The 19,444-nt window shown below is 44.1% G+C and overlaps 2 non-coding genes across 2 annotated transcripts; both read left to right on the forward strand.

Annotated features, from left to right (window-relative positions):
* The first annotated feature begins 1,700 nt into the window (after positions 1 to 1,700).
* Positions 1,701 to 1,887, forward strand: LOC122942826. Its single transcript, XR_006390734.1, has one exon. It is a non-coding gene; the product is annotated as a U2 spliceosomal RNA (small nuclear RNA).
* Positions 1,888 to 14,254: 12,367 nt separating this feature from the next.
* LOC122942741 lies at positions 14,255 to 14,451 on the forward strand. Its single transcript, XR_006390680.1, has one exon. It is a non-coding gene; the product is annotated as a U2 spliceosomal RNA (small nuclear RNA).
* Positions 14,452 to 19,444: the final 4,993 nt, after the last annotated feature.

The raw sequence follows: 19,444 nt of genomic DNA on the forward strand, positions 1-19,444 counted from the left end.
GGTTTTAAAGAGAATGGGTATTCCGGATGGTTTTTTACAATCCTTGAGAGCTTTTTATGATCAATGAACAAGTAAAATTTTAATTAATGGTTTTAAGACTCAGGATATTCTTTTAAAATCAGGAGTGAAGCAGGGGTGTCCCTTGTCCCCACTACTTTTTATTTGTGCTCTTGAGCCTCTTTTATGTTCAATAAGACAGGAGAAACAAATACATGGAGTCCCCCTGCCAGGCGGGGGGGGGACTAGAGGCCAAAGTAGTGGGGTACATGGATGACGTTGCGGTACTCTGTAGGGACACCCCGTCGATCCAAAAAACCTCCAAGTTGATTGAATATTTTTGTGGCTCCTCTGGTTTCAAAATAAATTTTAATAAGAGTAATATTTTAAATATTGGAGATATGATTTTAAGAGATATTTCTATTCCCGAGTCTGAGTCTGTGCAGATTTTAGGAATTACCTTCGATGAGTCTAATGATGGATTGAAGAGTTGGGATACGGTAACTGAGAAAATAAAACAAAAAAATAAGTATGTGGTATCTTAGGAAGCTAACTTTGGAAGGGAAAATTTTAGTTGTTAAAATTATAATTTTACCGATTTTACTCTATCTTAGTATGGTCTTTCCATCGTCAGATCACCTTTTAAAGAAAATTAATAAAGTATAATTTAATTTTTTATGGGGATCCAGGATGGAGAAACTGAGAAGAGAAACGGTTATGCTTCCTAAGAATAAGGGTGGTAAGGATTTCCCTGATATTAAAGCCTTTCTTTTAATAAAGTATTTTAGTTTATGTTTTAATACCCTTTTTAAAGAGAATTACTGGTCCTATTTTATCCGCTATAACACAGGTTATTTTATGCGTAGGAATAGTTGGTCTACAACGGTTTTAAATTCCCCATATGCTTTTAACCTGCCTAGTTATTATAAAATTTTAGAAAAAATAATGGCCGTTTTTAACCTTAAAAGGAAAAAGGGTGGAAGAACTTAAAAATAGCAAATTAGTATTAAAAGAAATTAAAGACGAAAAAATGGTTACTCCTATAAGAAACTTTAGTGACGCAAAATGTAAAAGAATGTGGAAAGATGTGAGTATTAATTATCTTTTTAATTCACAGAAAGACCTGGCCTGGAGCTGCGCACATGAGTGTCTTCCATGCCGGGCATTCCAGCACCGAAGAGGATTATCGGGCACCGCCGAATGTCCCAGAGGAGAGTGTAGAGACAAAGAGGATGTGTTTCATTTGCTCTGGTATTGCTTTTTTGCACAAAAAATCTGGCTGAAAATGTTTCCCCTAATGAAGAAAATCACTGGACTATCGGTTTTAACTATGGACGGTGTGTTTTATGGTGAACTGGAATGCCCATCAAGGACCAAGAGGACTATGGCATGGAAGATTACTAACCGTGTTAAGGCAGCTCTGTGGATGGCCAGGAACATCTTGTGTTTTAAACATGATCTTATTTCGGAAGAGAGTGTTTTAAAAATGGTTTTAGATGAGATGTACAAATATTATTTAATAGATAGAAAGCATGCTCCTTTTATGTGTAATAAGTGGTTTTTAAGAGAATGGGGGTCAATTATTTAATGTTATTTATTTTTGTCTGTTTTATATGAGTAATTTGAATTTTATGATCGATATGAGCCTATTTATGTAATTTTATTGTGAATTTACTCTTATGTAAATATTGTTCTTAATAAATATACCCCTTTGGGGTTATCAACTTAAAAAAAAAATCTGTTCTTATCAGTTTAATATCTGATACGTCCCCTATCTGGGGACCATATATTAAATGGATTTTTCGAACAGGGAGATGGAAAAAGAGCTTGCTCTGTCCACTCCATGCATTGACCTGGTATTGCAGTACCTCCAGGACCGGTGCACCCTTTCTATTCCAGTATGAAAAAACAGAATGAAATTGAGTGATGGATTTCAAGGATCCTTCCAGCAATCAAGTGGAAAGTTGCTGTGCCCTGCCTCAGGAGTCCTGCACTTCACCTTCTCCTTCCTCTGTGAGGGTTTTGCTGTGCTGCTTTCTGCATACCTGGTGCTGCTGCATCTAGCCTGTCAATCTCTTAATTGCATCACCTGTGTGTGGGTTTGTTCCAGCACCAAGCAACGCAGCCAGCCAGTCACCTCTCCTCACAGCCCAAATCCAATTAAGATTGATGGCTTAATTGTTGTGTTAATTGGCTTATCATCTGAATGAAGTGTTTGGATATCACCTGAATGCAGTTTTTGGACCTCCCTCCACTCTGTGCACCTCTGTTTTGATTTGGGCCTGTTGTGCACACCTGGGCAGTCTGCTGAGTTGTTCCTTTGAATTGACCCTTTTGAAGCAAGTTTGCTTGATGTAACCAATTTTGCTTTCATAGTTCTTTTTGAAATAAGTAAAGTTTGTTTGCCTGTGTCTCCCTCTTGTGGATCTATTAAACTGGATGACTTGTAGGCTAAAATGTAGTCCAGCACTTCCTATGTATCAGCAACAGCTGGACCTACCATGTCTGGCCGATAGACGGAACACTGCACGTGTCACAACAGGCCTGTCAGGTCAGAGGTCAAGTAAGGTCAGGTCAGTGGATGACATCACAAGGGCCTTGACGGATCACTCAACAATGGGGCCGTGACATCACAATCAACAATGCATACAGACTTTTTTTTTTTTTTTTTTCTTCACACTACTCTCCATTCACTCCTTATCCGTGTTTCTGCTTGGCGTTCTTTGGCACCAGGAATTGCGTGTGACGAAAAGGCGTGACCAGAAGTTGTGGGCGGAGCTATGCAGATACGAAAAACACGAAATAGAGCATGCTGGTGATTCCAGCGCGTAGGACGCACGTTTTCCCTGGTTTGTGTGAGAAAGAAGCCTCCCGGACTGTGTTTGGGGCTGAGGCCTGTAGACTGTTGCCTTGAGAAGTGCTCTGCGTTTGCGAACAGCGGCCCCGTTGTCGAGGCCGAGCGGGTTATCGCTTCTCGGCCGTTTGGCTAAGATCAAGTGTAGTATCGAGAGGTGCTGCCTTGGTCTTGGCCAAAGGTGCTTGGGGTACCCGGCTGCTCGGCCTGGGGGGATCGTTCGGGTTCATAGCCTGGACTTCACCTTCCTGCTGCTATTGGGCAGTCGGCCTAGTCCCCAGGCAATGGGAAGCAATCACCTAGCTGCTCTACGGAGTGGTGGAGGTTTTTCTGCAAACCATGGAGGAGGAAATGGAGGTTACATCCAAGGGACCGAAGGACTCAGAGGCAGTCCCGGATTATGCCAGAGTACGAAATGCGGTCCGTATCTTTATAGAAGAAAAAGAAAGGGAGAAGAAAGATCTCGCCTTTATTGCAACAATTCTATTGGGAGAAATCCTGAAAATTGGGAAAGACGATGTGCTCGCTATGATGGACTATCCGAAAAGAGGATGTTACGACGTCGTTTTGCATAGTGATGAGCTGTATACAAGTTTCCTATGGAGATGGGAAGAAGTAAAGACTGATGCAAGGTTAGTAGGGGTAAGCCTTATCCCTCACTTCCAGAGCAATGTAAAGATTATTGTTGTAAAGATGTACTCCCCATATATTGAGGAAGACAAGATTATTGGTTTTTTGAATAACTCGTGTGATCAAATAGTCTCTTTGGGGAAGGTCTATAACCACTACGGTTATTGGTAGAGTTGAGCGAACACCTGGATGTTCGGGTTCGAGAAGTTCGGCCGAACATCCCGGAAATGTTCGGGTTCGGGATCCGAACCCGAACCCCATTGAAGTCAATGGGGACCCGAACTTTTCGGCACTAAAACGGCTGTAAAACAGCCCAGGAAAGGGCTAGAGGGCTGCAAAAGGCAGCAACATGTAGGTAAATCCCCTGCAAACAAATGTGGATAGGGAAATTAATTAAAATAAAAATTAAATAAATAAAAATTAACCAAAATCAATTGGAGAGAGGTTCCATAGCAGAGAATCTGGCTTCCCGTCACCCACCACTGGAACAGTCCATTCTCAGATATTTAGGCCCCGGCACCCAGGCAGAGGAGAGAGGTCCCGTAACAGACAATCTGGCTTCATGTCAGCAGAGAATCAGTCTTCATGTCATAGCAGAGAATCAGGCTTCACGTCAGCCACCACTGCAACAGTCCATTGTCATAAATTTAGGCCCAGCACCCAGGCAGAGGAGAGAGGTCCCGTAACAGAGGATCTGGCTTCATGTCAGCAGAGAATCAGTCTGCATGTCATAGCAGAGAATCAGGCTTCACGTCAGCCACCACTGCAACAGTCCATTGGCATATATTTAGGCCTAGCACCCAGGCAGAGGAGAGAGGTCCCGTAACAGACAATCTGGCTTCATGTCAGCAGAGAATCAGTCTGCATGTCATAGCAGAGAATCAGGCTTCACGTCAGCCACCACTGCAACAATCCATTGGCATATATTTAGGCCTAGCACACAGGCAGAGGAGAGAGGTCCCGTAACAGACAATCTGGCTTCATGTCAGCAGAGAATTAGTCTGCATGTCATAGCAGAGAATGAGGCTTCACGTCAGCCACCACTGCAACAGTCCATTGGCATATACAGACGTGGACAAAATTGTTGGTACCCTTTGGTCAATGAAAGAAAAAGTCACAATGGTCACAGAAATAACTTTAATCTGACAAAAGTAATAATAAATTAAAATTCTATAAATGTTAACCAATGAAAGTCAGACATTGTTTTTCAACCATGCTTCAACAGAATTATGTAAAAAAATAAACTCATGAAACAGGCATGGACAAAAATGATGGTACCCCTAACTTAATATTTTGTTGCGCAACCTTTTGAGGCAATCACTGCAATCAAACGCTTCCTGTAACTGTCAATGAGACATCTGCACCTCTCAGCAGGTATTTTGGCCCACTCCTCATGAGCAAACTGCTCCAGTTGTGTCCGGTTTGAAGGGTGCCTTTTCCAGACTGCATGTTTCAGCTCCTTCCAAAGATGCTCAATAGGATTGAGGTCAGGGCTCATAGAAGGCCACTTTAGAATAGTCCAATTTTTTCCTCTTAGCCATTCTTGGGTGTTTTTAGCGGTGTGTTTTGGGTCATTGTCCTGTTGCAAGACCCATGACCTGCGACTGAGACCAAGCTTTCTGACACTGGCTAGTACATTTCTCTCTAGAATTCCTTGATAGTCTTGAGATTTCATTGTACCCTGCACAGATTCAAGACACCCTGTGCCAGACGCAGCAAAGCAGCCCCAGAACATAACAGAGCCTCCTCCATGTTTCACAGTAGGGACAGTGTTCTTTTCTTGATATGCTTCATTTTTTCGTCTGTGAACATACAGCTGATGTGCCTTGGCAAAAACTTCGATTTTTGTCTCATCTGTCCACAGGACATTCTCCCAGAAGCTTTGTGGCTTGTCAACATGTAGTTTGGCATATTCCAGTCTTGCTTTTTTATGATTCGTTTTCAACAATGGTGTCCTCCTTGGTCGTCTCCCATGTAGTCCACTTTGGCTCAAACAACGACGGATGGTGCGATCTGACACTGATGTTCCTTGAGCATGAAGTTCACCTTGAATCTCTTTAGAAGTCTTTCTAGGCTCTTTTGTTACCATTCGGATTATCCGTCTCTTAGATTTGTCATCAATTTTCCTCCTGCGGCCACGTCCAGGGAGGTTGGCTACAGTCCCATGGATCTTAAACTTATGAATAATATGTGCAACTGTACTCACAGGAACATCTAGTTGCTTGGAGATGGTCTTATAGCCTTTACCTTTAACATGCTTGTCTATAATTTTCTTTCTGATCTCTTGAGACAGCTCTTTCCTTTGCTTCCTCTGGTCCATGTCGAGTGTGGTACACACCATATCACCAAACAACACAGTGATTACCTGGAGCCATATATATAGGCCCAATGGCTGATTACAAGGTTGTAGACACCTGTGATGCTAATTAGTGGACACACCTTGAATTAACATGTCCCTTTGGTCACATTATGTTCTGTGTTTTCTAGGGGTACCATCATTTTTGTCCATGCCTGTTTCATGAGTTTATTTTTTTACATAATTCTGTTGAAGCATGGTTGAAAAACAATGTCTGACTTTCATTGGTTAACATTTATAGAATTTTAATTTATTATTACTTTTGTCAGATTAAAGTTATTTCTGTGACCATTGTGACTTTTTCTTTCATTGACCAAAGGGTACCAACAATTTTGTCCACGTCTGTATTTAGGCCTAGCACACAGGCAGAGGAGAGAGGTCCCGTAACAGACAATCTGGCTTCATGTCAGCAGAGAATCAGTCTGCATGTCATAGCAGAGAATGAGGCTTCACGTCACCCACCACTGCAACAGTCCATTGGCATATATTTAGGCCTAGCACACAGGCAGAGGAGAGGTTCATTCAACTTTGGGTAGCCTCGCAATATAATGGTAAAATGAAACTAAAAATAGGATTGAATGAGGAAGTGCCCTGGAGTCCAATAATATATGGTTATGGGGAGGTAGTTAATGTCTAATCTGGACAAGGGACGGACAGGTCCTGTGGGATCCATGCCTGGTTCATTTTTATGAACGTCAGCTTGTCCACATTGGCTGTAGACAGGCGGCTGCGTTTGTCTGTAATGACGCCCCCTGCCGTGCTGAATACACGTTCAGACAAAACGCTGGCTGCCGGGCAGGCCAGCACCTCCAAGGCATAAAAGGCTAGCTCTGGCCACGTGGACAATTTAGAGACCCAGAAGTTGAATGGGGCCGAACCATCAGTCAGTACGTGGAGGGGTGTGCACACGTACTGTTCCACCATGTTAGTGAAATGTTGCCTCCTGCTAACACGTTGCGTATCAGGTGGTGGTGCAGTTAGCTGTGGCGTGTTGACAAAAGTTTTCCACATCTCTGCCATGCTAACCCTGCCCTCAGAGGAGCTGGCCGTGACACAGCTGCCTTGGCGACCTCTTGCTCCTCCTCTGCCTTGGCCTTGGGCTTCCACTTGTTCCCCTGTGACATTTGGGAATGCTCTCAGTAGCGCGTCTACCAACGTGCGCTTGTACTCGCGCATCTTCCTATCACGCTCCAGTGCAGGAAGTAAGGTGGGCACATTGTCTTTGTAGCGTGGATCCAGCAGGGTGGCAACCCAGTAGTCCGCACAGGTTAAAATGTGGGCAACTCTGCTGTCGTTGCGCAGGCACTGCAGCATGTAGTCGCTCATGTGTGCCAGGCTGCCCAGGGGTAAGGACAAGCTGTCCTCTGTGGGAGGCGTATCGTCATCGTCCTGCCTTTCCCCCCAGCCACGCACCAGTGATGGACCCGAGCTGCGTTGGGTGCCACCCCGCTGTGACCATGCTTCATCCTCATCCTCCTCCACCTCCTCCTCATCCTCGTCCTCCTCGTCCTCCAGTAGTGGGCCCTGGCTGGCCACATTTGTACCTGGCCTCTGCTGTTGCCAAAAACCTCCCTCTGAGTCACTTCGAAGAGACTGGCCTGAAAGTGCTAAAAATGACCCCTCTTCCTCCTCCTCCTCCTCCTCCTCCTGGGCCACCTCCTCTTCCATCATCGCCCTAAGTGTTTTCTCAAGGAGACATAGAAGTGGTATTGTAACGCTGATAACGGTGTCATCGCCACTGGCCATGTTGGTGGAGTACTCGAAACAGCGCAACAGGGCACACAGGTCTCGCATGGAGGCCCAGTCATTGGTGGTGAAGTGGTGCTGTTCTGTAGTGCGACTGACCCGTGCGTGCTGCAGCTGAAACTCCACTATGGCCTGCTGCTGCTCGCACAGTCTGTCCAGCATGTGCAAGGTGGAGTTCCACCTGGTGGGCACGTCGCATATGAGGCGGTGAGCGGGAAGGCCGAAGTTACGCTGTAGCGCAGACAGGCGAGCAGCAGCAGGATGTGAACGCCGGAAGCGCGAACAGACGGCCCGCACTTTATGCAGCAGCTCTGACATGTCGGGGTAGTTGTGAATGAACTTCTGCACCACCAAATTCAGCACATGCGCCAAGCAAGGGATGTGCGTCAAATTGGCTAGTCCCAGAGCTGCAACGAGATTTCGCCCATTATCACACACCACCAGGCCGGGCTTGAGGCTCACCGGCAGCAACCACTCGTCGGTCTGTTGTTCAATACCCCGCCACAACTCCTGTGCGGTGTGGGGCCTGTCCCCCAAACATATGAGTTTCAGAATGGCCTGCTGACGTTTACCCCGGGCTGTGCTGAAGTTGGTGGTGAAGGTGTGTGGCTGACTGGATGAGCAGGTGGAAGAAGAGGAGGAGGAAGCCGAGAAGGAGGAGGTGGCAACAGGAGGCAAAGAATGTTGCCCTGCGATCCTTGGCGGCGGAAGGACGTGCGCCAAACAGCTCTCCGCCTGGGGCCCAGCTGCCACTACATTTACCCAGTGTGCAGTTAGGGAGATATAGCGTCCCTGGCCGTGCTTACTGGTCCACGTATCTGTGGTTAGGTGGACCTTGCTACAGATGGCGTTGCACAGTGCACACTTGATTTTATCGGATACTTGGTTGTGCAGGGAAGGCACGGCTCTCTTGGAGAAGTAGTGCCGGCTGGGAACAACATACTGTGGGACAGCAAGCGACATGAGCTGTTTGAAGCTGTCTGTGTCCACCAGCCTAAATGACAGCATTTCATAGGCCAGTAGTTTAGAAATGCTGGCATTCAGGGCCAGGGATCGAGGGTGGCTAGGTGGGAATTTACGCTTTCTATCAAATGTTTGTGAGATGGAGAGCTGAACGCTGGCGTGTGACATGGTTGAGACGCTTGGTGACGGAGGTGGTGGTGGTGTTGGTGGTACATCCCCTGTTTGCTGGGCGGCAGGTGCCAACGTTCCTCCAGAGGCGGAGGAAGAGGCCGAGGCGGCAGCAGCAGAATAGGCCGAGGCGGCAGCAGCAGAAGAGGTAGCAGGGGGAGCCTGAGTGACTTCCTTGGTTTTAAGGTGTTTACTCCACTGCAGTTCATGCTTTGCATGCAGGTGCCTGGTCATGCAGGTTGTGCTCAGGTTCAGAACGTTAATGCCTCGCTTCAGGCTCTGATGGCACAGCGTGCAAACCACTCGGGTCTTGTCGTCAGCACATTGTTTGAAGAAGTGCCATGCCAGGGAACTCCTTGAAGCTGCCTTTGGGGTGCTCGGTCCCAGATGGCGGCGGTCAGTAGCAGGCGGAGTCTCTTGGCGGCGGGTGTTCTGCTTTTGCCCACTGCTCCCTCTTTTGCTACGCTGTTGGCTCGGTCTCACCACTGCCTCTTCCTCCGAACTGTGAAAGTCAGTGGCACGACCTTCATTCCATGTGGGGTCTAGGACCTCATCGTCCCCTGCATCGTCTTCCACCCAGTCTTGATCCCTGACCTCCTGTTCAGTCTGCACACTGCAGAAAGACGCAGCAGTTGGCACCTGTGTTTCGTCATCATCAGAGACATGCTGAGGTGGTATTCCCATGTCCTCATCATCAGGAAACATAAGTGGTTGTGCGTCAGTGCATTCTATGTCTTTCACCGCTGGGGAAGGGCTAGGTGGATGCCCTTGGGAAACCCTGCCAGCGGAGTCTTCAAACAGCATAAGAGACTGCTGCATAACTTGAGGCTGAGACAGTTTCCCTGGTATACATGGGGGTGATGTGACAGACTGATGGGGTTGGTTTTCAGGCGCCATCTGTGCGCTTTCTGCAGAAGACTGGGTGGGAGATAATGTGAACGTGCTGGATCCACTGTCGGCCACCCAATTGACTAATGCCTGTACCTGCTCAGGCCTTACCATCCTTAGAACGGCATTGGGCCCCACCATATATCGCTGTAAATTCTGGCGGCTACTGGGACCTGAGGTAGTTGGTACACTAGGACGTGTGGATGTGGCAGAACGGCCACGTCCTCTCCCAGCACCAGAGGGTCCACTAACACCACCACGACCATGTCCACGTCCGCGTCCCTTACTAGATGTTTTTCTCATTGTTATGGTTCACCACAACAACAAATATATTATTTGGCCCAATGTATTGTATTCAAATTCAGCGGAATATAAATTTGAGGCCTAGTATTTAGGCGCTGGGTGACCGGTATGGATTTAGTGACAGAATTAGACTTGGAAATGCACAGAAGCGTGTGTGTGAAGTTATTCTGAATGACCCTATGTGCACCTTTAATATTATATACCCTTTTAGGGATAGATTTCAAATAGCTCTGATATAGCAGGAACCACTAAATTATGAAATTGCTAAATTGGGAATTGTACTTCAACCCAGAACAAAAAATGTGCTTTGACGGACACTAAATAACTTTCCCAGCCACAACAGGACAGCGGTAACGAGAGATTTAGCGGGATATAAATTTGAGGCCTAGTATTTAGGCGCTGGGTGACCGGTATGGATTTAGTGACAGAATTAGACTTGGAAATGCACAGAAGCGTGTGTGTGAAGTTATTCTGAATGACCCTATGTGCACCTTGAATATTATATACCCTTTTAGGGATAGATTTCAAATAGCTCTGATATAGCAGGAACCACTAAATTATGAAATTGCTAAATTGGGAATTGTACTTCAACCCAGAACAAAAAATGTGCTTTGACGGACACTAAATAACTTTCCCAGCTACAACAGGACAGCGGTAACGAGAGATTTAGCGGGATATAAATTTGAGGCCTAGTATTTAGGCGCTGGGTGACCGGTATGGATTTAGTGACAGAATTAGACTTGGAAATGCACAGAAGCGTGTGTGTGAAGTTATTCTGAATGACCCTATGTGCACCTTGAATATTATATACCCTTTTAGGGATAGATTTCAAATAGCTCTGATATAGCAGGAACCACTAAATTATGAAATTGCTAAATTGGGAATTGTACTTCAACCCAGAACAAAAAATGTGCTTTGACGGACACTAAATAACTTTCCCAGCTACAACAGGACAGCGGTAACGAGAGATTTAGCGGGATATAAATTTGAGGCCTAGTATTTAGGCGCTGGGTGACCGGTATGGATTTAGTGACAGAATTAGACTTGGAAATGCACAGAAGCGTGTGTGTGAAGTTATTCTGAATGACCCTATGTGCACCTTGAATATTATATACCCTTTTAGGGATAGATTTCAAATAGCTCTGATATAGCAGAAACCACTAAATTATGAAATTGCTAAATTGGGAATTGTACTTCAACCCAGAACAAAAAATGTGCTTTGACGGACACTAAATAACTTTCCCAGCTACAACAGGACAGCGGTAACGAGAGATTTAGCGGGATATAAATTTGAGGCCTAGTATTTAGGCGCTGGGTGACCGGTATGGATTTAGTGACAGAATTAGACTTGGAAATGCACAGAAGCGTGTGTGTGAAGTTATTCTGAATGACCCTATGTGCACCTTGAATATTATATACCCTTTTAGGGATAGATTTCAAATAGCTCTGATATAGCAGGAACCACTAAATTATGAAATTGCTAAATTGGGAATTGTACTTCAACCCAGAACAAAAAATGTGCTTTGACGGACACTAAATAACTTTCCCAGCTACAACAGGACAGCGGTAACGAGAGATTTAGCGGGATATAAATTTGAGGCCTAGTATTTAGGCGCTGGGTGACCGGTATGGATTTAGTGACAGAATTAGACTTGGAAATGCACAGTAGCGTGTGTGTGAAGTTATTCTGAATGACCCTATGTGCACCTTGAATATTATATACCCTTTTAGGGATAGATTTCAAATAGCTCTGATATAGCAGGAACCACTAAATTATGAAATTGCTAAATTGGGAATTGTACTTCAACCCAGAACAAAAAATGTGCTTTGACGGACACTAAATAACTTTCCCAGCTACAACAGGACAGCGGTAACGAGAGATTTAGCGGGATATAAATTTGAGGCCTAGTATTTAGGCGCTGGGTGACCGGTATGGATTTAGTGACAGAATTAGACTTGGAAATGCACAGAAGCGTGTGTGTGAAGTTATTCTGAATGACCCTATGTGCACCTTGAATATTATATACCCTTTTAGGGATAGATTTCAAATAGCTCTGATATAGCAGGAACCACTAAATTATGAAATTGCTAAATTGGGAATTGTACTTCAACCCAGAACAAAAAATTTGCTTTGACGGACACTAAATAACTTTCCCAGCCACAACAGGACAGCGGTAACGAGAGATTTAGCGGGATATAAATTTGAGGCCTAGTATTTAGGCGCTGGGTGACCGGTATGGATTTAGTGACAGAATTAGACTGGGATATGGCCAAAAAATAACCACACTATTGCTGGTTAAATGCACTTGGTGACGGGCGCAGCTTGCCCCTGATGTAGTATATGGCCAAAAAATGAACAGACTATTGCTGGTTAAATGCACTTGGTGTCACAGCTTGACCAACCACACTACTGAGGGTTAAATGCACTTGGTGACGGGCGCAGCTTGCCCCTGATGTAGTATATGGCCAAAAAATGAACAGACTATTGCTGGTTAAATGCACTTGGTGTGACAGCTTCACCCTGATGTAGGCTTTAGCCAAAAAACAACCACACCATTGAGGGTTAAATGCACTTGGTGACAGGCGCAGCTTGCCCCTGATTTAGTATATGGCCAAAAAATGAACAGACTATTGCTGGTTAAATGCACTTGGTGTGACAGCTTCACCCTGATGTAGGCTTTAGCCAAAAAACAACCACACCATTGAGGGTTAAATGCACTTGGTGACAGGCGCAGCTTGCCCCTGATTTAGTATATGGCCAAAAAATGAACAGACTATTGCTGGTTAAATGCACTTGGTGTGACAGCTTCACCCTGATGTAGGCTTTAGCCAAAAAACAACCACACCATTGAGGGTTAAATGCACTTGGTCGCAGCTTGGATGCACTTGGCGCAGCCCGCACAAGACACAAAATGGCCGCCGATCACCCAGAAAAAGTGACTGACAAACGGTCTGGGCAGCCTAAAAACAGTGAGTGAGCATTTGAATTATCAGCAGCTCAATGATGCACAGCTGCAGATCGATCGATTAATCAAGTGAAGTCCTTTGGAGGAGTTAATCTGCCTAATCTCGCCCTACTGTCGCATCCGCAACCTCTCCCTACGCTAATCAGAGCAGAGTGACGGGCGGCGCTATGTGACTCCAGCTTAAATAGAGGCTGGGTCACATGGTGCTCTGGCCAATCACAGCCATGCCAATAGTAGGCATGGCTGTGACGGCCTCTTGGGGCAAGTAGTATGACGCTTGTTGATTGGCTGCTTTGCAGCCTTTCAAAAAGCGCCAAGAAAGCGTCACAAAAGCGCCAAGAAAGCGACGAACACCGAACCCGAACCCGGACTTTTACGAAAATGTCCGGGTTCGGGTCCGTGTCACGGACACCCCAAAATTCGGTACGAACCCGAACTATACAGTTCGAGTTCGCTCATCCCTAGTTATTGGACTTCCAAGTGGAGGTTTAAAGTTTCCTTAAAAGAAGCAGAAAAAGGAACAGGAAAATATATTTTACCAGATGCGAGATTTAAAATTGGACGTGTGAATGGGGATTTATTTTATAATGGAATGTTGAGTTTTTGCACCAGATGTAAGATGCACGGACACAGAAAAGAAGCTTGTGAAAAGGAGTTATGTGTATTATGTGGAAGAGGAGATCACGGCCCTGGAGAGTGTAAAACTCCTAGGTTGTGTTTCCTCTGCAAAGAAAGTGGTCATCTTGTCCGAAACTGTCAGAAGAAGAAAGAAGAGCATAATACAGAAGGAAAAGAGAAAGAAAAAGCAAAGAAGGAAGAAAAAGAGAAGAAGGGTAAAGAAACCAACCAAGAAGGATCCAGTCAAGAGGGAACCAGCCAAGGAGAAAAGGAAAAAGTTCTAAAGGAAATGGGGCTAGATATGTCAACCTCTGAAGACGAGGGAAAAAAGTTGGTAACATTAGAAAAAGTCATGAAAACTGCGGAATTTAAAAGGCAAAGGAAATGTTTGGATACAGAATATACCGCAGAAGAGAGAGTCAAGGCACGAGATATTGTCATAGCAAATTATGTAAAAGAACCAGAGGTTTTCAGATCGAATTATCATGTACATCCTTGGCTACAAAAAGTTTTGGAAGAAAAAATCGATACCTCTATGGAGGAATATCAGGCTTTGCAAGACTGTTTATTATTATGCCTTTGGAGGAAAAGAAAGAAAGTTTAAGTATAAAGAAAATGTGGTTCTATGTTTTTTGTATGTTGTACGTCTGGTTTGTTTTGTGTGTAAATTTTATTTTTTTCAAAAAAATGAGAAATGAGAATAAAAATTAAAAAATACGGGTTGACCGGATGATGAAGCGCACAACATACATTGTTATATTGCAAATATGTTTGGCGTCTTCTGACGCTATCAACGTAATAAAAAAAAATCTGTTCTTATCAGTTTAATATTTGATACGTCCCCTATCTGGGGACCATATATTAAATGGATTTTTCGAACAGGGAGATGGAAAAAGAGCTTGCTCTGTCCACTTCACGCATTGACCTAGTATTGCAGTACCTCCAGGACCGGTGCACCCTTTCTATTCCAGTATGAAAAAACAGAATGAAATTGAGTGATTGATTTCAAGGATCCCTCCAGCAAGCAAGTGGAAAGTTGCTGTGCCCTGCCTCAGGAGTCCTGCACTTCAGCTTCTCCTTCCTCTGTGAGGGTTTTGCTGTGCTGCTTTCTGCATCCCTGGTGCTGCTGCATCTAGCCTGTCAATCTCTTAATTGCATCACCTGTGTGTGGGTTTGTTCCAGCACCAAGCAACGCAGCCAGCCAGTCACCTCTCCTCACAGCCCAAATCCAATTAAGATTGATGGCTTAATTGTTGTGTTAATTGGCTTATCACCTGAATGAAGTGTTTAGATATCACCTGAATGCAGTTTTTGGACCTCCACTCCGTGCACCTCTGTTTGGATTTGGGCCTGTTGTGCACACCTGGGCAGTCTGCTGAGTTGTTCCTTTGAATTGACCCTTTTGTAGCAAGTTTGCTTGATGTAACCAATTTTGTTTTCCTATTTCTTTATTAAATAAGTAAAGTTTGTTTGCCTGTGTCTCCCTCTTGTGGATCTATTAAACTAGATGACTTTTAGGCTAAAATGTAGTCCAGCACTTCCTATGTATCATCAACAGCTGGACCTACCTTGTCTGGCCAATGGACGGAACACTGCACGTGTCACAAGAGGCCTGTCAGGTCAGAGGTCAAGTAAGGTCAGGTCACTGGATGACATCACAAGGGCCCTGATGGAACACTCAACAATGGGGCCGTGACATCACAATCAACAATGCATAGATACCTTTTTTTTTTTTTTTTCCTCTCACTACTCTCCATTGACTTCTTATAGGTCATTCTGCTTGGCGCGCTTTTGTACCACGAATTTCGTGCGAAGAAAAGGCGTGACCAAAAGTGGAGCTATGCAGATCCAAAAAACACGAAGTGGAAGCATGCTGTTGATTTCAGAGCGTAGGACGCACGTTTTCCCTGGTTTGTGAGAGAAAGAAGCCTCCCGGACTGTCTCTCTCTGCATCTGGGGCCTGTAGCCTATCGCCTTCACAAGTGTTCTGCATTGAGGACCATCGGCCTGTAGGGCGAACCCTTTTATGGTTATCGCTTCTCAGCCTTTTGGCTGCGATCATTGCTTGTCCTGACGCAGCCAAGGCTGAGGCTTGAGAGGGCGATCTTTGGACGGACGACGGACGGCGGACGACGGACGGCGGACGGCTGGAAAATGGGCGTCATTATACGCTCGGCAGGGGACGGAGATTTCCGGGTCCGGAACGGCTTTGGCATTGATGTGGAGGAAGGAAAGAAGGATCTCTTCACGATGAAGCACCTTGTTCATCAGGTACTGTTCAAGTTGTTACATGTAAGCCGTGGGGATATCTTATGCTTACAAGACCCAAGAAGGGGTCGCTATACCCTGGTATTGACGAGCTCTCAGGCATGCCACAACCTACATATGATGTTGCGAAGTCAGGAGAATAATCCGGAGTTGGATGGGCTGATTTTCACATTATTGTATAATGATGATGTGCCCTTGGTGGTATACATGTACAGTCCCTATGTGCCGGTGGATCTTATCACACTCTTTTTGAGTAGGTTTTGTGAAGTAGTCAGGTACTCCCATAAGATTCTAAATTCCGAGTTTCTGTGGACCGGGAAGCATAAATACTTTGTTAAATTTAAAGGTGATGTTTCATGTGCTGGCGGAATGTGCTACCCACCTGAGTCCTTTTCTATTGGAAGGGACAGAGGATTATTGTTTTTTCAAGGGGCTCCGTGTTTTTGCCGGAAATGCAAGGTATACGGCCATACTATGGAAGAATGCAGAGCTACAAATTTGGTATGCTCTAGGTGCAATCAGGAGGGGCATCTTGCCGGCTCCTGTGAGAACCCGGCTCTGTGTAATGTGTGTGGGAAGTTGGGCCATGTGGTCAGAGACTGCCCTCTGAATCCTAGGCCGAGAAAAAAGACATATGCAGATGCCGCTTGATTTTGTAAAGAATCAAGGCTCTGATATTATTTGCCTGCAGGAATGCGGGATAACGACAGCTTTAAGTGCGGATGAGTGGCCCTATGGCGAGTCTGTGTGGTCGGGGGCGAGTGGGAATAGGAATGTGGGTGTGGGCATTTTGTTAAATAATAAAGGTATGAGTGTGGAGTCATATACGGTGGTGGAGCCTGGGAGATGCTTGATGGTGGTGGTAAAATTTAAAAAATGGAGAATTAAAGTCATTAATGTGTATGGATCAACAAAAAAAGAAGAGCGACTGGATCTATTGAGTAAATTGGGGGTGTTTTTGGTAGGGAGAATGCTGTGTATGTTAGTGGGGGACTTTAACTGTGCAGTGGAGGGTGAAAAGAAAGATACGTCAGGTGTTAGATTGAAACAACTGATAAGTGATTTCTCTCTTCTAGATACGGCTGAAGCAGTAATGGGGAAACCACCACCAAACACCTTTGTATCGGATAGAGCGGGTATAGAATCAAGAATAGATTTCATTTTTATCTCTAAAAACTTTAGTTGTATAAGTTACTCACAGAATGGGGTGTTTTTTTCAGATCATGAATGTTTAAAAGTTGGAGTGGAAGGTGGGTGCAAAAGTATGTTTGGTAAAGGTGTTTGGAAATTGAATGTAAGTTTGTTAGAAGATGAAAAAATTATGGTTTTTTTTAGATATCAATATGGGGAATAGAGGAGAAGGAAGGGTGAGTTTGATGATGTTTTGAAGTGGTGGGAATGGTTGAAAGGGAAGATAAGAGTCTTTTTTAGGAGGTGGGGATGTAGAAAAGCGAGGATGAGGAGGGATAAATATAATGAAATAAACATGAGGTTGGAATGGTTGAGGAAATTAAAAGAGTTAGGTGTGGAAGTGAATGACTCAATTAAGAATACTAGGGAAGAATTGAAACTGTTTATTGAGAGGAAAGGGAAAGAAATAATTTTCCGGTCAAGAGTTGAGTGGATGGAGAAAAATGAGAAGTGTACAAGATTTTTCTTTAAAAAGGTGTGTGGGAAAAAAGAAGATATGTGTGAAATTATGAAGGATGGAGGGGTATGTGTGAGTGGGGGTGAAATGATGAGAGAGGTTGAGGAGTTTTATGCAAAATTGTATGAGAAAAAATGGATAGAAAAGAGTTTGATGAGTGATGCATTGAATTATATAAAAAATACTTTAAGTAAAGAAGATAGTGAATTGTTGTGTGAAGATATTTCGGATGAAGAGATTAAGAAGATTGTGTGGGGGATAAAAAGGACGAATGGTGTCTTGTGTAATTCAATGAGAGAAGGAGTGGCTGTGTTGATTTTTAAAAAGGGTGATAAAAAGTGTTTGGGTAACTGGAGGCCAATTACGTTGCTAAATGTGGATTATAACATTTTTAGTAAATGTCTGGCGAATCGTATGCGTGAGGTGGTTGGTAAGGTGGTGCAAGGAGATCAAGTGTGTGCTGTGCCTGGGAGAAGTATGTTAGAGAATGTGTTCTTACTAAGGGATATGATTGGAGATTGTAAAGATAGGAAAAAGAAGTGTATGGTGCTATCAGTGGATTTTGAGAAAGCTTTTGATCGGGTGGCGCATGTTTTTATGTTTGAGGTGCTAAGGAGGATGGGATATCCTGAGAGATTTTTGAAATGTGTGAGGATGTTGTATGAAGGAGTGGGAAGTGAGATCTTAGTGAATGGGAATTTGAGTGGAAAGATAAGGGTGGCGTCTGGAGTTAGACAAGGGTGTCCAATGTCTCCGGTTTTGTTTATTAGTGTAATTGAGGTGTTAATGTGCATGGTGCGAAGTGATAAAGTAATGAGAGGGTTGCTAATTCCAGGAAGTATGGGGAAATGTGTGAATGTATTAGGTTACATGGATGATATAGTGATACTGAATGATAATATGGCTGCAATGAGGAGAGGTAGATTGATTCTGGACTTGTTTTGTGGAGCGTCAGGTTTTAAAGTGAATTGGGATAAATGTTCTTTTAAATGTTTTGGCGATGATAGAGTAAGAATGGAGGATGTGAGATATGAGGAAGGGCCGATTAAAGTATTGGGGGTGCTGTTTAATGATGATATGAAAGGGGATGAAAGTTGGGATGAGTGTGGGAAAAGGATTGATAGGAAGTTGAATTTTTGGAAGCTAAGAGAGTTGACCTTGACTGGCAAAATTTTAATAGTGAAAGCAGTAGTTTTGCCAATTATATTATTTGTGTTTGGAGTGTATCCCAAGAATGTGGTGAAGTTTAAAAAGGTGGAGAAAATTGTGTTTTCCTTTTTATGGGGGAGTAGAATGGAGAAAGTGAAGAGAGAATATGTGCAAAAGTTAAGGGAGAATGGTGGACTGGATTTTCCGAATTTTGAAGTGTTTTTTGGTATAAGTTACGTTAAAAGTTTTGTGGTTCTGATTGGGAAAGAGAGTAAGTGTGCATATATGATGAGATACATGGCGGGGTGGATGTTGTATGGTTTGAGATGGAAGAAGAGAGATGCAAGAGTTCCGGTTGCTTTTGTGTGTCCGAAATGGTATATGGTGATAGAATTTTTTATTAAGAAGCATGATTTGTTAAGTATTAAGATGAATGAGTTTAAGAATAAGAAATATGTGCTGAATGTATGGCGAAAGAAGGAGATTGCATGTGATATTTTGGGTTTGGGTTCATGTGAAGCTGAGAGAGTGTGGAAGAATTTTTCAATTAAAGGTACCTCAAATAGGCAAAAAGATATTGTGTGGTTGGGTTTGCAGAATGCGTTACCTGTGAGAGAGGTGCAGAAAAGGAGAGGTTTGATAAGGTCTGAGTTGTGTCCAAGGGAAGGTTGTGGTGAGAGTGAAAGTGTAAGTCATTTGTTTTGGGAATGTAAGTATGCACAAGATGTATGGAAAGGAATTGGGGGTTTGGTAAAAGAATTGACGGGTGTTGCACAGATGAGTTGGAAAGTGGCTTTGTGTGGTATTGGAGCGAGTGGAAAACAGAATACTAGGTTATTATGGTTTATAATGTTTTGTATGATGGAAAGTTTATGGGATGTGAGGAATTT

This window comes from Bufo gargarizans, chromosome 6 (assembly GCF_014858855.1).
Source record: "Bufo gargarizans isolate SCDJY-AF-19 chromosome 6, ASM1485885v1, whole genome shotgun sequence".
Classification (NCBI taxonomy): domain Eukaryota; kingdom Metazoa; phylum Chordata; class Amphibia; order Anura; family Bufonidae; genus Bufo; species Bufo gargarizans.